The sequence below is a fragment of the Loxodonta africana genome, chromosome 25, assembly GCF_030014295.1.
Source record: "Loxodonta africana isolate mLoxAfr1 chromosome 25, mLoxAfr1.hap2, whole genome shotgun sequence".
Classification (NCBI taxonomy): domain Eukaryota; kingdom Metazoa; phylum Chordata; class Mammalia; order Proboscidea; family Elephantidae; genus Loxodonta; species Loxodonta africana.
Genome location: NC_087366.1, coordinates 19267956 through 19285233, shown reverse-complemented (window position 1 = coordinate 19285233; position 17278 = coordinate 19267956). Strand labels below are relative to the sequence as shown.

Below are 17278 nucleotides of genomic sequence, written 5' to 3'. Positions count from 1 at the left end.
TAATTACCCATCCAAATGGGAACTTCGATTAGGTAGTTGGATATATGAGCTCTCAGTTCAGGGGAGCAGCGAAGGCAGCCTGGTGATATGAATTTGAAAGTCATTAGCAGATAGATGGTGTCTAAAGCTACTAGTTGAGAAAATGAAGGGAATGAATGAAGACAGAAAAGAGATGAAGCCCAAGTGCCAATGGCACTTCCATATTAAGAGGTCAGGAAAATGAGGAAGAATCAGCAAAGCAAACTAGAAGGGCTGACTTGTGAGACAGCAGAAAAGCCACATGAGCATGATGTCCCGGAAACTAAGAAAAAATGTTCTAGGAGAAAGGAATGAGTAAGTATGTCAAATGCTGCTGGTAGTTCCAACAGTATGAGGGCTGAGAATTAGCATTGCATTTACAATATGGAGGTTCTTGAGGCCTTGACAAGGGCAGTTTCAGCAGAGTGGTAAGGCAGACAGAGTATAACACAGGTTCAAGAGGGTGCTTCTTTGTTTGAGATGGGGGAAATAACAGCATGTTGTAGTCAGACAAGAAAGATCCAGGAGAGAGAGGAAAACCAATGATGCAGGAGAGAAGGTAGAGAATCTGAGTGCTGTTCCTGAATAGGGAAAAGGATGAACCATCCTGTTGGCCTTAGACAGGGGTATGAAGAAGTCATTCCTTGTAACAACAGGGGAGGTGGAGATGTGGCGGATTGTTGGATGCGGAGAAAGAAGTGTGTGGTGGAGATTCTCTTCTGAGTGCGTCAGTGTTCTCAATGTCTTGGGAAATAAGGTCATCAGCAGAGAGTGACAATGGAGGATGGGGTGTGGGAGGTGTAAGGAAAAGGAGAAAGAGTGGAATAGTCTTCTAGGAGAACAGGAGAGCCAATGGACTGGGAAAGTGGAATCTGATTGCCAACTGGCATTAAGAATCCCCTTAGGTTAATGAGGAAACCCTGATGGCATAGTGGTTAAGAGCTACGGCTGCTAGCTAAAACGTTGGTAGTTAGAGTTCCCCAGGAGCTCCTTGGAAACCCTGTGGGGGCAGTTCTACTCTGCCCTATAGGGTTACCAACTCGAGTGCAACTTGTTAGTTTGTTTTGAGGTTAATGAGCATGTATTCAAAGTGAGATGGTAGGGGAGGGATCCTGATGACTGATCAAGGAATTTAAAATGGGTGAGGAGAGCTGTGATAACAGGAGGGGGGCGGAGAGTTCAAAGGTGGTAGGTACTGTGGATTGTAGGTCCCGGTGGGATTGAGGTATTATTAAAGTCGAGCACTAGAGAGAAAGAGAACTTTGAAAACCAAAGGTGGTGATTAGAGATTAAGTGTTTGAAACGGAGGTTATGGAGGAGATACAATTACTTATAATGGCAAGGTCTAGATGTGATCACAGGAGTGAGTAGCTGAGGTAGGGTGTGTTTTATTAAAGAATGCATTTGGTTAAGCAGTCCCACTTTTCTCTCTCTTTCAGTCCTGCCCTAGTTGAAGCAATCTGGGTAAATAAGTTGCCCCGAAGTTTTATTTATCAAATGAAATCTGTGTTCACTGTCAACCCACATGCCATGAATGACTCACCATGATTCACAGATGCTGTGCTCTCTGCATCCTGCACATCAAAGTATGACCGGTACACTTGATGAGACTTCTTGATGGAAAGGATGGGTTTGAGTCCCAAGTGAACATTAGAATGCATACTTGGGGTTGATGAAGTATACTTGAGTAATTTCTGTAAAGCCAGTAATTTAAGTAGGAATATTTGATTTACTCTAACCAAATATCTGATAAGTGCATTTTCTTTTGTGGTCGCCATGTGCATTCTGCAAATTGGCCTTTTAAGTGTACCCCTTCAGGCAAAAAAAAAAAAAGGGAAACCATGTACCAATAAAAACTTAATCAGAACCCTTAATTTGATTGAATTTTTTTTCCAACATTTGAGTTCACCGAAAAGGGTAACTGTTTTAAGAATATAAGCTCATATCGATCACACCATTTTTTAAAAACATAAAGACTTATCCAAAATTTTTAAGTAGGGTCAAAAAGTGAGCAAATATTTGGCCTATACTGTCTACAGTAACTATACAGTAACTATAGCTCTTGAAGATGAAAAATGATGGTTCAGAATGAACATGATCCAAAATCTTATAGACTGATTATAAGAATCATGCTTTAGACAAGGTGGGTGACGCAGTGAGGACACCTAAGTAGGTAAACTTGCTTTAGAAAAAATACCAGCAGGGGCTGAGTTAGCCAGAAACCATATTGAATCCCAGTATCTTCTCTCCTGAACTTTCTATTTAATGGAAGCAGTTCTCCACTTGCTGCTTTGACCGTAATAATTCTTCTTTTAAAAAATCTTCACAATTACACTGGAGATGTGCAAGAGCCTTTGGGCCTTCTGCTCATTTTAACGGCCTGAGAGAACAGATCCAAGTGAAGGTCTGTCCTCATACGTCTGTGAAAGCACAATAGAACAGGGCATACCTTGCAGTGGGTGGGTTTCCAAAGAGATGTGTCAGAGCCATGGAATGCCCCAACTAGGGCTGTGCCCAACCCAAGGGGAAGTGGAAGGAAGGGGCTGGGCACAGCAGAAGTCTTTCTGTCTTGACATAAACTTTAGAGTAAGATGAGAAAACAACCATATTTCTATATGTCCCAGTTGGAAGCAAATTTTGAATTACTTTAAGACAAAAAAAAATATGCTAATGAATGAAGACAATGGTGACTAAAGTTTGATCTCACCAAACAGATGTGGAAACCTTATACAATCAAACCTGCAAAAGCTGGAACCTGTGTTAAGGTAGAAACGTTTCAGAGTTCTGAGGAAAACTCATATATTTTCCACTAAAATGAGTGATAGAAAATTGGTAAGACTGCACCCTATCAAAGGAGGAAAACTTGCAGACCCGGAAAAACAAGGCAGTCCCTTCAAGTTCCCGCTCTCACAGCTTTCACTGTATGCTGATCCAGCAATAATCCCCCCTTCCATTTTCTTTAAAATAAACAACATCAAACACATTTAGCTTTACCAGGAGCCTAAGGAAAGTTCAAAGGGGTGGGGGTGGAGGGAAGGGGGTGGAGGGGTGGGGGGAGTTTCAGCTGCCAGCAAGTGATTCTAATTATTCTAATCCTAATTATTCTAATTCTAAACCTTGGAATTTATTCTCAAACAGGGCTTTGAACCACTTTGTTCTGGTTCGAACCTCTGCTGAAAATGTGCATTTCTAACAAGTTCCCAGGTGATGCCAAGGCTGCTGGTGAGGGACCAATTCTGAGAACCACTAGTAGAGCAGTCTCAAAATTTATTATACATAAGAATCACCTGGGGATCTTGCTAAACTGTAGAGTCTGATTCAGTATATCTGGGGTGGAAATGCAAATTCTGACCAGGGGTTTGAACAGAAAGGAAACCTTCTCCAGTTTGGTGTTTTCCATCATTTTTAAACCAAGAAAACCAAACCCGTTGCCGTCGAGTCCATTCCGACTCATAGCGACCCTATTGAACAGAGTAAAACTGCCCCATGTGGTTTCCAAGGAGCACCTGGTGGATTTGAACTGCTGACCTTTTGATTAGCAGCTGTGGCTCTTAACCACTATGCCACCAGGGTTTCCCCCATCATTTTTAGGAGCGTGTTAATGCTAGGACAATCTAAGGAGTTTGCGTTTTAGGAGGGACATAGAGATAGCCTCTCTCTGTTTTGAGCAGGGCCAGGATTCCTGCCTGCCAGGGAAGCCTAGTGACCTGGAACACTAAAAACACATTTTCTAGACTTGCTGAAAGTTGCCAGTTTAAACTTGCCAATGGATACTTTTCCACTTGGCTCATAGCTATTCATTCATATTGGTTTTGACCAGCACATTCTTTTTTTTTTTTTTAAATTCCCTACTTATTTTCAGTCCTTTCTGCATAAGGTTGTTAGCATGGAATTACTAATTCCAAAACCACCGCTTGTGGCACTCAACTGGAAGCCTGTGTCATGTTTTAGAATTCTTATTTTCATCATATGACCCCATGCCCTGCTTAAGAACACCCCAAAGATTAATAATTAATCACAGAAAGTGGTGAGTTTTAAGGACATCAGTTTGGCAGGAAGTTGGTTTTAGACTATTTTTCAACGGTGCTTTGTAAAAATAAATAGTTCATTCAAGCAAAGATTAGATTAAAAAAAACTACTTGAGGAGAAGAGACAAATCACCTGTGCAGGAGAATCCCAAATAATTTATGTAGATATTCAGCCCTCGAGGGGGTGGTGGACAATGCATAGTAACCAGTGCTTCATATCAGTTCTTTCTCCTGAACGAATTCTAACAAGTTCCCAGGCAATGCTAATGCTGGTTAGGGACCACTTCTGAGAAACACTAGTAGAGCAGTGGTTTCCAAAACTTACTATACATAAGAATCACCTGGGGGAGCTTGTTAAAATATAGATTCTGATTCAGTATATCTGGGGGTGGAAATGAAAATTCTTAGCAGGGGTTTGAGCCAGAACAAACTGGTTTGAAGTTTTGATAGTAACTTGTTTCCAACAAGCCCGGTAAGCAAAGAGAGGGAAAAAGGAGTAATTTTACAGTGGAGAAGCCTGGCAAACACGACCTCAGCCAGGTCATCAAGGTCAACATCAGTAAGTCATGTCGATAGTATATATTCTTGATAGGACGTGATGAAAATAGTATTGTATTTCTGTGACCTACCTCCCCAAAACTTCCTCAAAAGCCATAACCCCACTCTAAGAGAAAACGTCAGACAAATCCCAATTATGGGATGTTCTGAATAATACCTGGCCTCCTCAGTAACAGTAAGAGAACAGTCCTCTCAAACTGTTAAAGCCATCAAAACAAGGCAAGACTGAGAAACTGTCACAGCCAAGAGGAGCCTAAGGAGATATGACAACAAAATGTAATGTGGAATCTTAGGTGAGATATTGGGAGAGAAAAAGGACATTAGGTAAAAACTAGAAAAATCTGAAGAAAGTATGTACTTTAGTTAATAGTGATATATCAATACTGGTTCATTAATTATAACAAATACACCACCCTAATGTAAGAAGTTAAGAGAAAACAGGGTGTAGGGTATATGGAAGTTCTCTGTACTGTCTTCTCAATTTTTGTGTAAATCTAAAACTGTTCTAAAAAATAAAATCTATTAAAAAATTACTTGATGAAAAGATAAGCCCTACTGCTCTCATAGAGTAAGTTTGAGGTAGACGGAGTTTATTCATGAGTCATGGGCAGTCAGAACCCTGCAAAGACGGACTACTCAGGAAGGCAATGCTGTGTTTCATAAAGGTGAGCACGAACACTATGTAGTGCACTGTGCCAAATTCTCAGCCCATTGTGACCTTTAAACTTCACAGCAGCCAGTGCTATGAAGTAAGTGAGTACTATGGTTATCATTCCATATCCATGAAGAAAAAAGAGGCCTAAGAAGTTAAGAATCTTGCCCAAGATCCCGTGCTGGTATGGATGGAGCTGGGATTCGAATTCAGACAGTCTGGCCACCGGAGCCAGTTTTTTTTTAACTGCTATCACTTGTACAGAACCCCTGGTGGCGTAGCGGTTAAATGCTACAGCTGCTAACCAAAGCGTCAGCAGTTCAAATTTACCAGGCACTCCTTGGAAACCGTACGGGGCAATTCTACTCCGACCTACAGGGTCACTATGAGTCAGAATTGACTCAATGGCAATGGGGTTGGTTTGGTTTTTGGTTTATCATTTGTATACTTCCCTTCTACACTCACTTCTTCTCTGTAGGCATTCAAGGTCTCAGACTCTCTTTAATAGGAGTTATTCTTTTTTTTTATTCTTAGGATATGGATGGCTGAATTGATCATGAATCATGGTGTCAGCTGTATTGTATAGATTCTATACAGGAGTCATGAAGGTGGGGGCAGGTACTGTGAGCAAGGTGGGAAGCACCACTCTCTGAAGTAATACTTGGTTTGTACTTATAAGGTCGGCCCTGATCCTAAACGCGGATCACTTACAGGTACTTGGAGTGATATTGAATCTCCTCCTATAATCTATTCTAGCCCTAAGCCTAACACTGCACCCATGAACTGTCTTAGAAACAACCCTGCCTTGGGGCATTTTCAAGAGGTTTCTATAATGAGCATTAGTAAAACCCACAGGTGTGCCTAAATGAGGGCTCGTGAAGCTAAGCATATTTTTCCCAATCCTGTATTTCAGAAAGGTTGACTCCCTTTTATTTACAAAATAAGACGAAATTACGCCAGCCCAAATTAAGCTGTCCTTCATGTTCCCAAAAGAGAAAGTTATTTGAAACAGCAAATTCTCAAACTCTGCCCTTTCCTATAAATTTTCCTGAATGGTCATAAAGTTCACAATTTAATAAAGACCCTTAGAAAGGCTCATCAAAGAATAGACCTATTCAGAACTTTATAAATACAGGGAGCTAAAAAAAAAAAAAAAAAATTCCATCATGACTTCCGGCAGGAAAAGTCAAAGCTAGTTCAGACCTCTTGGGGAGAAGACTGCACCTCTAGAACAGGCTGTTTTAAAAGCTCCCTGGAGGGTGTGGGATGCTGACAAGTTTTCTTCATTCTTTTGGTTATCTGTGTTTTCTAACATTTCTGCAATGGACTTGTATTGCTCCTGTCAAAATAAAAATAGACAAGAAAAGCTATTTAAAAAAAAAAAAAAGGGTCAGGTTGCTATCTTGGCAGGAAATTGCTAATCTGGAAAATTATCATGTGAATGTGCACAGTAGTGGTTCTTTCTGTGCCTGACTGAACATTGCAAAGCAGCTCACTGGTTTCAGGAAGATTCCTGCCATGACTGCAGCCAGCCAGGGAAATTCTGTCTGACACTGTTGGTGGGTTGAAGATCTGGCAGACTGCTTGGGCAGTTTAGTTCTATGAAATAAGCAAAGGACTTGAAGACAATTCAGCAAAGCAAACAAACAAACAAAAACACACAGCCAGGGTTAGAACAGAGACCAATGGAAAGAGTTGAGTGGGCCCCAGCAAGAGTTGAGGGATTTGAGTCAACCCCAGGAAGTCCAACCTTCTCTCAATGTGTAGCACCAGTATGTGTACTGAATTGAATTCAACTCCAACGCTGGGCCCTTGTTGACGTAAGACAGGGATTGGCAAACTTTTTCTGTAAAGGACCAGATAGTGAATATTTGAGGTTTTGTGGCCCATAAGGTCTTTGTTGCAACTATTCTACTCTGCCATTGTAGCATAAATGCAGCCATAGACAATATGTAATGGAAGTACATGGCTGTGCTCCAATAAAACCTTGTAAAATGGGTGGTGAATCAGTTATATTGTATCCCCCTTGGCAGTGTATCATGTACCCAGGCTTCAACCAGCCAGCATATAGCATTACCTGGGGATACTTATTGGTTCAGAGATAGCAATATGGCCTAAATTGGCCTAATCAGGAAGGTAAAAGATTTTAGTTTAAAAACTGTAGGAGAAGAATTTTCTCTCTCCCACCCTACATAATCAGGGAAATGTATAACTCTGATTGCTATTAATAGCTAGTCTACAACTGTGAGGAGAGCCAGCTTTCAGATAAAATAAATTCTGGATGTTGAAGAAGAAAAAGAGAATTTGGCTCCTTGATGATACCATTGAATCACAAGATAATTTAACCCTATATTCCACTCAACTTCTGGATTTTCTGGATTATGTGAAACTATAAATTTGCTTATTGTATAAACTACTTTGAGTTGGGATTTCTGTTACTTGCACCTAAGTGCATCCTAGCTGATGGAAAACTTAAAAATAATTTTGGGACCTTCAAAGTTTGCAGACACTAAAATAAGTTAAAGCCTGATTATATAAAATGTCCTTTTCATCATTAAAAATACAAGTGAAATATGGGATAAAACCTATTTTAATTCTTTTTAATTGGCTAAACTGATGACTGTACATCTTCCAGGGGGCAGGAAACATTTGATTAAATAACCTTTAATTTATGGAACTGAGGAATATCTAGGTTGGGGAATTCGCATTTCTAGCAAGTTCTCAGGTACCGCTAATGCTGCTGGTTAGGGACCAGTTCTAAGAACCACTAGTAGAACAGTGATTCTCAAAATTTATCATACATAAGAATCATCTGCAGATATTGTTAAAATGTAGATTCCGATTCAGTATATCTGGGATGGAAATGCAAATTCTCAGCGGGGGTTCAAACCGGAACGAACCAGTTTGAAGCCCTGGTTGGAAGAGACTTTCTCTGTGGTGAAACTAAGAAGATGGATGCTGAGCAGGGTCTTCCATTTTGAGGAAGGTTTCCGGTCAGGAGATTTTTTTTGGGCTGCTGCTGCCCACACTCTGCAGTGGAGAGAAAATGGCGGGTCGGAACACCGCCATCCTTGTGAGTGTACGCAGAGGCCTTTTTCATCTGGTACTGCATTTACTTTGACCACAAGAAATGGAGTGACCTCAATTTCAAGAACAGGCTGCAAGAGTGAAGAAAGAAACAGAGGCTTGCCAAGGATAGAGCTGGGCTTTCCAAATTACCGGACCTTAAAGATGTTGAAACTGTTCAGAAATTCTTCCTTGAAGAAATACGGCTTGGTAAAGAGTTACTAGCCCAAAGTGAATATGAGAAGGGTGTGGGCCATTTGACAAACGCAATTGCTGTGTGTGGGCAGCCACAGCGGTTACTGCAGGTGTTCCAGCAAACTCTTCTACCACCAGTGTTCCAGATGCTTCTGACTAAGCGCCCAACAATGAGCCAGAGAATTGTAAGTGTTCAGAGCTTGGCTGACGATGATATGGAATGAGAAACAAATATCAACAGAATAAAATGTCAGTTAAAAATATTTTTTAAATTTTTGGAAGATGAGCAGCTCTCGGGGAATAAGGGCAAATATGCTTGCTATGGACTGTGTACTACACTGAAATCTACCAGAGTTAATTTCTACTCTGTATAGATTCTTTTGTTTTATTTATTTTTCCCAGTGAACTGTATTTTGATAGAGAACTCTCTATTTTATAAGCATCGAGTTGCCAAAATACCATGGATTTTGTTTATTCCTAAAACATGCAATTAAAATGTACATATGACATTACCTATGTCAAGAATACGCAGTGCTCAATTTTGAAAGATGAGGGAAAAAGTAGATGCTGAAGAATACACATTTTAAAAGGTAGTACATTTAGTTATACATCAGAAATTTGGATGAACACGCAAAGAAACAATCTTTGATGGTTATGGTGGGGGAGAACACTAACTAGATAGTAGGTAAGTGGTAACTTTGGTGAAGGGTAAGATAGTACACGATACTGGGGAAGTCAGCACAACTTGACCAATGCAAAGTCATAGAAGTTTCACAGACACATCCAAACTCCCCGAGGGACTGAGCTATTGGGCTGAGGGCTATGGGGACCATGGTCTCGGGGGACGTCTAGCTCAATTGACATAACACAGTCTATAAAGAAAATATTCTACATCCTACTTTGGTGAGTAGTATCTGGGGTCTTAAAAGCTTGTGAACAGCAGTCTAAGATAACTCCACTGGTCCGAAACCCATCCGGAGCAAGGGAGAATGAAGAAAACCAAAGACACAAGGGAAAGATGAGTCCAAAGGACTAATGAACCACAACTACCACAGCCTCCACCAGACTGAGTTCAGCTCAACTAGACAATGCCCGGTTACCACCACTGGTTGCTCTGGCAGGGATCACAATAGAGAGTCCTGGACAGAGCAAGAGAAAAATATAGAACAAAAATTTAAATTCGTATACACACACACACACACACACACACACACACACACACACATACACACACACAAAGACCAGGCTTGCTGGTCTGACAGAGACTGGAAAAACCTGAAAGTGTGGCCCTAAGACACACTTTTAACTCAGTACTGAAGTCACTCCTGAGGTTCACCCTTCAGTCAAAGATAAGATAGTTCTATAGGACCAGTGGAAACCCTGGTGGCATAGTGGTTAAGTGCTACAGCTGCTAATGAAAAGTTCGGCAGTTTGAATCCACCAGACACTCCTTGGAAACCCTATGGGGCAGTTCTACTTTGCCTATAGGGTTGCTTGGCAATGAGTTTTTTTTGTTTTTTAGGACCAACAATAGCATACATGAGGATCATGCATAGTAGAATGGAAACAGGGAACCCAGGGTGAAAAATGGGAGAGTGTTGACACATTGCAGGGTTGGCAAACAATGACACAAAATGATTTGTGTATTAACTGTTTAATGAGAAACTAATTTGCTCTGTAAACTTTCACCTAAAGCACAATTTTAGAAAAAAAAAATTGAATGAAACCTAAATCGTTTTTATTAAAGCTGGGTATTAAAATTTAGAAAAATCTTTTCCATCTAATATCTCATACACAAATATGTGAAATGTGCCACTGTATTAACTTCACTCCCACCTCGTGTATTAGTTTTGAGATGTTCTGTTCACATTGGCAGGCCTAATATGTTCTGATTATTTATGTCCCTGTGTTTTAAATATATGTAGTTGCAAATAGCACTAGGAATTAGATCTATGCACAACCCTAACCTAGCTGGGAGGTTCTCCAGCTTATGTCTCCTCACTTTCCTCACTTATGAACTGAGGGAATCGGTCCACTAATCTCTGAGTCGTCCTTTTCAGTTCCTAATTTATATGGCCATATTCAGCATCTTCAAATCCACCTCCTCCTGAGGGGTGGGTTTTTTGGACCAGTAAAAAAAAAAAAGCAAACCAAACCCACTGCTGTTGAGTTGATTTCGACTCATAGCGACCCTATAGGACAGAGTAGAACTGTTCCATAGAGTTTCCAAGGAGCGCCGGGTGGTTTCGAACAGCCATTCTTTTGGTTAGCAGCTGTAGCACTTAACTACTACGCCACCAGGGTTTCCACTTAGTCTTTCTAAATTAATTTTTTTTTTAATGGTCCAAGTATCATGCTAATTTTCACTGAAATGATATGGCTCTGTCATACTCTCTATGTTAATTTGAAACTTAACCTTTAAGAATGCTGGGCTGATCTGCCCTTTTGCTTTTATCTTCATGTACCACCTTAATCCTACTTCAACTTGGTTCATTTCTCTTGATGAATGCTGAGAGTAAGGTGTAACCATGTGGCTGAAGACTTGAATGAAACTAGTGGGATCTGTTGACTAGTTATTTGCAGTCACAGACTCAATTTCAGAGCTGAGAACAAGGATCCTTGGCACTTAGCGGTATCTGCTGAACTAAGCAGCATTTCCCATGGTACAGATTGGCTTTATTCTGTCTAAAAATCTGTGGAGAGACCCCAAAGATTTTTTTCCCCATGAACGTGGCTTTTTATTTTGTTTTACTTACAAACTTTCTTAAACTAAAGCTTTTTTGTGGTGGTTGCGGTATAGTGGAAATCATTTAGAATATAGTTTTAAGTTCTGCCTCTAATTAGCCGCACAGCCTTGGGCAAAACATGTTACATGTCTGAATTTATCTCTAGTATTCTCATGTATAAAATTAAAACATCAGGCTAGGTGACTTGAATATTTAAGGACTCTTACTCAGGTACCTTCCATGTTTATGATTCTGAACCCTTAAATAATGTGCTTTTTGGGAGGGATGACCAGAACAAACATATGATGGTTAGATCAAATCAATGCATTGGTAATTGGTCAATAATTGATCACGTAGCTAAGAAACAATCTTCTGTCTTGCAACAGCCTGGGTATAGGCAGAGACGAGAGAGAAAGGAGAGGTGAAAAAAGAGCAAGGGACAGACAGCTTGGCAAGAAAAGAATGGGCTCAGAAAAATGAAGGACTGGTTGAAACAGTGAAGGATCAACTTAGATTTGGGGAGGGTAGAAAGACTTCACATAAGCTCTTGAAAACTGTAGTGTAATACAGCTGGGTATCACCTGGCTTTCTGAAAAATTAGATCAGCTTTGACCTGATGCTTTTGAAAGGGTAGTGATAACTTTAACTTCACTTTGGAGCTGGTTGAGCTTTGTTTTCCATTAACACGCTGAGTCTCAAAAGGGCATGTTTATTTCTTCCTTAATCTTCAAGCTCTGAACATGAGAAGGTAATTTTCATAAGCCTCATCGTATATTGAAGTTTAATGTTTCTTACACCATTCTTATATTTACAAGCCATTCTTTTATCTAAAAATTTATGGCTTTGGCAATCTAGCAATTATTTTAATAAAATAAAAGAATTTGATTTTTAGGATTATTTTTCTTCTAAGCAGGTCATATCTAATAGTATTAACTTGATCATCTTCCTAACATTCTTAAGGGGTAATTTAGATAACATACAATTTCCCCTTCCTATTAATGCTTAAACTAAGACATAGAAAGGTAAGTGAGTGCAGTTCTGCAAAATAAGTACTAAACATGTGTTATTCATTCATTTGAAAAGATATTACTGAAATTTCAAGGGACCCCAAAATAGCTGAAACAATATTGAATGAGAAGAACAACATTGGAGGACTCACACTTCCTGATTTCAAAGCTTACTACAAACCTACAGTAATCATAACAGTGTGGTACTGGCATAAACATAGACATATAGACAAGTGAAATAAATTTAAGAGTCCAGAAATAAACTAATACATTTATGGTCAATTGGTTTTTGACAAGGATGCCAAGACTATTCAATGGGGGAATGAATAGTCCCTTCAATAAAGGATATACAGTTCTAGGACAACTGATGTCCATATGAAAAAGAATTAAGTTGGACTCCTACTTCATATCATATACAAAAAAAGCCTCAAAATGGATCAATGAAATACATATAAGAGCTAAAACTATAAAACTCTTAGAAGCAAACTTACAGGTAAATCTTCATGAACTTGTTTGGATTTTGCATGGATTCTTAGATATGACACCAAAGCTACAAGCAACAAAAAGAAAGAAGATAAGTTGGGCTCATCAAATTAAAAACTTTTGTGCATCAAAAGACATTATTAAGAAACTGAAAAGACACCCTACAAAATGGGAGAAAGTATTCACAAATCGTATAACTGATAAGGGTCTAGTATACAGAATACATAAAGAATTCTTAAAATCACAACAAAAATACAAACAACCCAATTAAAAATTTTTCTCCAAAGGTATACAAATGGTCACGTGAAAAGGTGCTCACCATCATTAGTCAGAAAAAAAAAAAAAAAAACCAAACCCACTGCCGTCGAGTCGATTCTGACTCATTAGTTAATAGGAAGATGTAAATCAAAACCATAATGAGATACCCCTTAACATCCACTAGGATGGCTATAATAAAAAAAAGAAAAGAAAAATAACAATTGTTGACAAGGAGGTGGACAAATTGGAAACCTCATACATTGCTGGTAGGAATGTAAAATGGTGCAGCCGCTGGAAACGGGTAATGGTGATGGTTGAATAACATAATAAACATAATTAATGTCACTGAATTGTACTGTGAAAAAAGTTAAAATGGCAAAGTTTTATTACATATGTATTTAACACAATAAAAAATCATATATCACGTTACATGCACACACCTCATAGGGAATATGGATAAAATATTATGTACTACCATATTGTTAAAAGTACAATTCTTATGTCTTGACATTTCAATTTGGATTTCAAAAGGTATACAATTTAGTGTTTTTTTTTCTATTCCTATATTCTTGAGAAGAATTTCCTTAAGAATTTCCAGGGTTAAGTTTTTCCAGCAGTCATCACACTATAAAGTGTTTTTTCTTCTACATCAATCAAAATCATGATTTCTTTTTTTAAAATAATATATTATTGTGTTTTTGATGAAAGTTTACACAGCAAATTAGACTCCCATTTGACAAATTCTACACAAATTGTTCAGTGACATTAATTACATTTTTCACAACATGTCAATGTTTTGTTTAATTTCATTCTGGTTGTTCCATTTCCAGTACTCTAGTTTCCCTGCCCCCTTATCTTCTCATCTTTGCTTCAGAGTAATTGTTGAAAAATCATAAAGTTTCTTTATTAAATACATCTTTGAATTTTTACATTAAAAAATTGTGCAGCAACTAAGGAAAGTACTTTGGAGGTTCCTCAAAAAGTTAAACACAGAATTGCCATATGACCCAGCAATTTCACTCCTAAGTATATATCCAAGAGACTTGAAAGCAGGCACTCAAAGAAATACTTGTACATGAATATTCACAGCAACACTATTCCCAATAGCCAAAAGGTGAAAACAACCCAAGTGTCCACCAACGGATGAATGGATGAAGAAAGTATAGCATAGTGTATATATATATATATATATATATATATATATATATATACACACACAATGGAATATTATTTATCCAGAAAAAGAAAGGAAGTGCTGATATGTGCTACAAAGTGGATGAATCATGAAAACATTATGCAACGGAAAAGAAGCCAGACACAGTCATATATTGTATGATTCCATTTGTATGAAATATCCAGAAGAGGTAAAGCCATAGAGACAGAAAGCAGATTGGTGGTTGCCAGAGGCTGGAGGAAGAGGAACTAGGGAGTGACTGCTTAATGGGATTATATTTTGGGTTGATGAAAGCGTTTTGGAGCTAGATAGAGGTGGTGGCTGCACATCATTGTGAATGTACTAAATTGTACACCAAAATGTTTAACTTTATGTTATGTGAATTTTACCTCAATTAAAAAGAAAAAAAAAAAGTATTACTGAGGGCTTGCTAAGAGCTCAGCACTGTCCTAGGCCTTGTTACAATACAAAGTCCCTGCTGTTGTAGAGCTTACATTCTAGAGGAGGAGACAATAATAAACACATACATTTTATGTCGGTTGTGATAAAAGGTAAGTAGACACATAAGGCAAAGTAAAGGAATTGAAAATGGTTGGAACAGTGCTGGGAGGTGGCATCTGAGCATAGTCTTCCTCAGGTGGAGATGAGCACCAACGCAGAGTATGCTTCCTTGTCTGAGAAACAGCAAAGGGGCCAGTGTGGCTGAAGTAGAATGAACGAGAGAAAGAGAACCTCGAAGGATAAGTTAGGGAGGCGGGGTGGACCATGTCACATACGATCTTAAAACCAAAAATCCAAACCCATTGCCATCGAGCCTACTCCAACTCATAGCGACCCCACAGGACAGAGTAGAACGGGTCAGACTGGGACTAGAAGGACTCCGGAGGCTGTGGTCCCCAAACCTTCTGGTAGCCTAAGACAGGAATGATTCCCAAAGCCAACTCTTCAGACAGGGATTGGACTAGAATATTGGATGGAAAATGATACTGGCGAGGAGTGAGCTTCTTGGATTAAGTAGACACATAAGACTATGTTGGCATCTCCTGTCTGGAGGGGAGATGAGAGGGCAGAGGGGGTCAGAAGCTGCCTGAATGGACACGAGGAAAGTGGACGGAAGGACTGTGCAGTCTCATTAGGGGGAGAGCCATTTAGGAGGGTGTAGCAAGCTGTGTGTAAATTTTTGCATGAAAGACTGATCTGATTTGTAAACTTTCATTTAAAGCACAATAAAAATTAAAAAAAAAAGAAGCATGGTTTCAGGGAAAAGAACATCTGAATACACTGGAAGGGCTCTTTGGGACCACAAATGAGCTTAAAGACAAAGTAGAAACAATAGTAGTGTACTTAGGTGTTCAGAAAGGTTACTAAACTTCCACACAAGAAATTATTTAAAAATTTTAGTTATTCTAGAACCAGAGATAATATTTTGTTATGCCTAAGGAAATGCTTAGAGAGAAGAATGGGTGGTTTTTTTTTTTTTTTTTTTTTTGATGGAGAGAGAAGTGTAAGAAGAGATATCTCCCAAAGATTGATATGGTAAACAATGTTTTCTAAAATGATTATAAATTATCTGAAAGAGAAAATAATGGTTTAATGTTCCAGATAATATTTTCTTGAAGTTGGTGCTGAATATCTAATCAATACAGAGAAAAGAGACTTTTAGGAAAGCTCGTAACAACTGCAATAGGCAGAAAGTTGAATTGTGACATACAACGTAAACCAGTGCTAAGCATTATATTTAAGGAAAAATAATCCTGATTATAATTATTAAATGATGGGGTCTGAATTATCAAGAAGTCTTGCAGAGTGATCCTTTGGTCCTCATTTCCTGTTCATGGCCATAGGGGCAGGGTCAGGGCCAGCTCAATGGGCACTTTTGTGCAAATTAGAAAAATGTGCCTCTTCCTGGAAAAAAAAAATTGCCTTCTGGGGAGACTCATTAGGGAAAAGTTTTCTTTCCTCTTGTTACATGCGGCCTTATGTTCAGGACACAAGTGGTAAAACCTGGGAATATCCTAAGTGACCAAAATCATCACTTGCTGCTGAGTCGATTCTGACTCATAGTGACCCGAAAGGACAGAGAAGAACTGTCCCATAGGGTTTCCAAGGAGAGTCTGGCAGACTTGAACTGCCCACCTTCTGGTTAGCAGTGGTAGCACGCCGTAGCTCTTAACCACTGTACCACCAGGGCTCCCAATCATCACTAGGACAGGATATTAGGAAAGACTAAAAGTAGAATTTCTTAGCCAGAAAGGAAAAGGAAATATAAAGCTTACATTTACAGAAACCCTGGTGGTGTAGTGGTTAAGGGATACAGCTGCTAACCGAAAGGTTGGCAGTTCGAATCCACCAGGCACTCCTTGGAAACCCTATGGGATAGTTCTACTTTGCCCTATAGGGTCGCTATGAGTTGGAATCGACTTGACGGAAATGGATTTGGTTTTTTTAGGTAAAGTTATAAGGGATTTGGAAATGGTGAGCTATACTCTTGTACAACAAATCCTAAAGAACTAGATCCAAGGACCACAAAGAAGTTCTTTTAATAACATAAAAGAAAGTAAGCTTTATATAGCAGATCAAAAAACTTCTAGAAAACACAGATATTTTAAAGAAAGAGTTGGTTAAATTTTAGCTCATATGTTAAAAAGGAACGCTCTGGGTATTTGGGACTATATTCCTAAACATTATGGTTAGTGTCGTGGAAGCAGCACACCCCCAAAACACCTGCTGGTGTTCCTGTCTGATACAGCCCAGTCCTGCATTAGGGCACATTGATCCGAATCAGCGTGGCATGTCATATGTTATCGCTCTTCCAGCTCTGTCTGTGTTGCAGAGGAAAAATCAATATCGTGGTTGACTGGTCAGATAAAATTTGGTTCTGATCTGATTCTAAATGAATTTTTATTAATATACATTTATTTGTGACATTATTAAGAATTCTGATCAGGGCCACGATAGATGGGCCCTGATAGAATGGGAGAAAAGTGTGAGAACAGAAGGTCAAATTCCTAAACAAAACAAAAAACTCAGACCTGATGGACTGGTTGAGACTAGAGGACTCCCCAAGTCTAATGCCCTGAGATACTCTTCAAACCTTGGACAGAAATGAAATC

At 39.1% G+C, this 17278-nt stretch overlaps 1 pseudogene; it reads left to right on the top strand.

Annotated features, from left to right (window-relative positions):
* Window positions 1-8302: 8302 nt before the first annotated feature.
* Window positions 8303-9978, top strand: LOC100671278 (mitochondrial import receptor subunit TOM20 homolog; annotated as a pseudogene).
* Window positions 9979-17278: the final 7300 nt, after the last annotated feature.